The sequence below is a fragment of the Diachasma alloeum genome, unplaced genomic scaffold (assembly GCF_001412515.2).
Source record: "Diachasma alloeum isolate Michigan unplaced genomic scaffold, Dall2.0 Dall_scaffold_00309, whole genome shotgun sequence".
Taxonomy (NCBI): Eukaryota; Metazoa; Arthropoda; class Insecta; order Hymenoptera; family Braconidae; genus Diachasma; species Diachasma alloeum.
In genome coordinates this window covers 271,490-276,278 of record NW_021680448.1, presented here as the reverse complement: position 1 = coordinate 276,278, position 4,789 = coordinate 271,490, and positions in this window count along the sequence as shown.

Genomic DNA, 4,789 nt, shown 5'->3' with positions numbered 1-4,789 from the left:
ACACCGAAGAAGACAGGCCCAGCACCTAATGGGCCAACTGCCTGTTGTAAGATCACCTGCACGAGCTTTGCTCCACATGGGAGCGGACTATGCCGGTCCCTTCCCCATTCTCAAATGGCGACCCACAAATGCCCACCCATCTATTGTTCATATCACAGTATTTGTGGGTTTCAGTACATCAGCGGTCCATTTAGAGCTCGTTTCTAGGCAAACAACAGAGGCTTTCATCGGAGCTTATAAGAGATTCACCGAAAGGAGAGGTATCCCCGAGGTTATGTACAGCAACAACGCCACTACGTTCGTTGGAGCCTCAGGAGTACTCAACAAGCTGTACAATCAAGAGTCCAGAGAGAATCAACAGATCCAAGCTGCCCTCCCCACAAATGGGACTCAATGGAACTTCTCACCACCGAGAGCACCTCATTTCGAAGGCAAGTGGGAAGCAGTTTTTAAATCGGCTAAGTAACTTAGCCGTAAATGTTTTGTCTGTGTCAACTGCGAGACATAGGAAAAACCAGAAATCAAGAAAGCATCAGAATTTCCAGAAGCCTCTCCAGCATCCTATCTACCTCAGAACAGGCCCTGGGAGATATCATCAATCCGAGCTGTGAGTCGTATTAAATGACTTCAGCCCTAAATTATCAACAGTACATCAGCAATCAGCCCTAAATTATCAACAGTACATCAGCAATCATCCCTAAATTATCACCAGTACATGAGTAATCAGAAGAAGAAATCTATCGAACAATCAGGAGAAGAAAACTATCGAGAAGACGATCCAGAGCCAATCAACGAGTAACCGGCAAAGTAAGCAGCGGAGAAATTCAACGCACAAGTCATCATCCATGATGATGAATGGGCCCCGGGATGTTTGAAATTCAGCTATTCAAACTAGTCAAACGGTCACCGGGCTCAACGAAAATCACGAGAAACTTCGGGACCCTTCGGGGTCACGGTCAGCTACGAAGAAAATCGCCGAAAAAGTCAGTAGTATCGCTCTATCCACCGAGAAAGTCACTCTAATCACAGTACTGCATCGCCGTAATCGCTCAATCGAGTACATCACCGGAGTACATCAACGCGATACATTTGAGTCTAGCGCTTAGTATAGAGTCTCTATTTAATTCAATTCAATTATCAATTAATTCCGAGTTAACTATCAATTATTTTGAGTCAATCATCAAGTTCAATATCAAGAGAATCTCAAGTGCAGTGCATTTTCAAATCATCATTTAATTGACTTTGTCGAGCAACTCAACAGTGTAACATTATTAATTTATCAAGACGCGTGGGTTATTCCACAATAAAGTACATCAACAGTGTGGTTTTATAATTCCGCGTGTTTTAATTTTCCACCTCCTTTCACAATTCCACTTTTCCCCAACCGGCATCTCAATTTAGCTTCAATCTCAAACATAATCTAATGCAAAAATCACGTAAACCCAATAATTTATTAAATAATTGCAATAAAGTTTTGAATAATTTTTGGTCATTATTTAAAAAACTATTGGGCTTACATCATTTTTCCATTAGATTATTTTTATTGCAAATTCGATTTGCGACAAAAAATAATGAATGGAAAAATCCCCTAAACCAAATTGTTGAAGATAATGGTAAAAAACTTTTCGTAACTCGGGATTTCCCGAAAATCGTGGGCCATCCCCTTCGCATTTTTGGGGCCATTAATTAATTGTTAATTATCTCTTCAACTGAGAATTTTAAGGGATTGTGTCAAAAGAACTTTATTCTGTTAAATTTCATTATCAAGATAAAAGATCTGTTTGAAACATAATCATCATTCTATCAGTTCAGCGGGGAATTAAGTCGATAATCTTCCAAATCAATCGGGATCCTTCGGGTCAACAGTCAAGAATCAGCGAATCACCCGGAAAGGTAGTAGTACGAAAAGGTCCGTCAGAGCAGCCGCTCGGCAGTTCAACAGCCATGTAATAGATTATCAACTCAGTTATTAGTTCAGTTCATCCGCTCAGTAGAAATGATATAGAATATCAACATTAGAGTCAAATCAACGTAGATTTAGTGAATTAACAAGTATTATAGTTTCTCAACGGGTTAAGTACATCAGCAGTGAATTAACGAAAGATTAGAGTAGGATCAACGGAAGGCGCGTGTCGACGCGTCTCTCAACGTGTACGGTTCCTCACCACTTGAGTTAGATTTAATCGTTACAGCAATTATCGATAGACATTTATCAAAGACATTTAATAGTGACTCAACAGTGAATTATCAATTTAGACAATATATATTCATTTGAGAATCTCAACGAACTAAATTTGAGTGACAAGTCTATAAATTGTATACAGTATTTTACGACGTAGTTCGATCCCACAATTAAACTGTGATTATGTGAAACAGTGTTAGAATTCATTTTCCGGCCTCACCTCTGATCACACACCCACAACCACCCTAAACCTAGCTCCTCACCAAACAAGATCTACTGACAAAATTTCCTAATCCTCTTAGTATCTGAGATAATTAACAATTAAACAATCGCCTCAGAAATCGAAAGGGGGACGGGGGTAATTTTTTCAATTATTTCGCAAAAAAAAACTCTTTTACAATTATATTGTAAACAAATGGGTTTACAAGATTTAGTTATTGATTATTATTTCCCGAAAATCGTCGGCCATCCCCTTGGAATTTCCGAGGTCATTAATTAATTATTAATTATCTCCTCAACCGACAATTTCAAGAGATTTTGTCAGAAGTACTTTTTTCTGTTACATTTCATTAACAAGATAAAAGATCGACTGACAAAATTTCCTAGTCCTCTTGCTATCTGAGATAATTAACAATTGAACAATCGCCTCAGAAATCGAAAGGGGGACGGGGGTAATTTTCTCAATTATTTCGCAAAAAAAAACTCTTTTACAATTATCTTGTAAACAAATGGGTTTACAAGATTTAGTTATTGATTATTATTTCCCGAAAATCGTCGGCCATCCCCTTGGAATTTCCGAGGTCATTAATTAATTATTAATTATCTCCTCAACCGATTCTTTCAAGAGATTTTGTTAGAAGAACTTTTTTTTGTTAAATTTCATTAACAAGAAAAAAAATTTACTGACAAAATGTCCTAATCCTTTTGGTATCTGAGATAATTAACAATTAAACTATTGCCTCAGAAATCGAAAGGGGGATAGCTGTGATTTTCGGAATTTTTCCGAAGAAACACGCTCTTTCTCAATTATGTGGTAATCAATTGGGGTTAGGGGTTGTTTCCATTGATTATTTTTTGTCGCAAATCGAATTTGCAACAAAAATAATCGGATGGAAAAATGATGTAAACCCAATAGTTTTTTAAATAATCACCAAAAATTATTCAAGACTTTATTGCAATTATTTAATCAACTATTGGGTTTACGTGATTTTTGCATCAGATTATTTGCTACAAAAAATAATCAATGGAAAAATCCCCTAAACCCAATTGTTTAACAGATAATGGCAAAAACATTTTCGTAGAGAGATGTGAGAGAGCGAGAGAGAAATATCTTTCCTTCTCTCTCTCTCGCTCACGGGTGAACGTAAAACGCTATCCCGCCTCCTGCTGACTAGAAGAGGAATCACGCACACCGGTGCACGGAGCCACATGGACGCACTGCCGCTTAACGCTGCAGCGTCATTGGCTATCCTATTTATCCCAATATCTCCGGAGGGGTGCTTCTGATCGAAAAGTGGAAAAGGACTTTTCGGCTCAGAATCACCCCCTGTACATGCTGGTTCAGGATCAGCATGTACTTCTGGGACACCCTGTATAAAATATTTTACAGCAAAAATTGATGTTTTTATCTTTTTTTTAAACGTATTTATTTATTCATTTTTATCTTTTTTCAAATGTTTATCGTTTTTATCTTCAGAAAAAGTATTCAGAATAAATTTTCAATTTTTTTTTATTTCATTTCTTCCTCTTTATTCGGGAAATTCAAATGAAAAATAAGGAAAATAGAATCCGTGAAATTTCTATAGAAACCATTCTAGCAGAATAAAATCTACTGATTCTTTTTATCCAATATTATTTATTAAGTATTTCTGTTGCACAAAAAACCCCGTAGAATAGACATTTTTCAATAGGGGAAAAACTAATAGAATTTCCAATAAAAGACCAATAGAGGCTCAATTGAACTGCGCATGTATTTTCGTTTTGAACATGGACTGATCTTCAGATCGTACTGTAGATTATTCCTTATCAGTCATTCATTTAAATTCATTTTCATAGCGAATCCCGGATGCTTCATTACAATATTATCAATATTTCAAATTTGGATAAATCTTAGGGACGAAGGTACAGATTGAGGGACAAGTTGCTCGGGCTTATCATGAATAAGTGGAATCCCCAGTATTATAGGCGACTCCGCTCGTTCTTGACTCTACCTGCTCCCAGCGCCAACCATGAGCTGCTACGAAGGATAAAATGCCACACAGAACTCAATGAATTTATTCAGACGAAATTGAAACAGTGCGCAGAAAAGATGGATGAAAAGGATAAGTATATCATTATCATTTGGGATGAGATGCAATTGGCGTACCACGTGCAGTATGATAAGACAGCGGATAAAGTGGTTGGTTTTGAAGACTGGGGCTTTCTGCGTACTGCAAAGTTCGCAGATCACGTCATAGTTTGTATGTTGCGTGGAATCTACAGTGGATGGAAGCTCCCGATTTTTTATGGATTTTGTGATTCTCAAACCACTTGGCCAACCCTAACACGTTGCCTCAAACTCATCGTGACTGCGTTGGAAGAGACTCAGTTGCGCCTCGTCGCCACAAT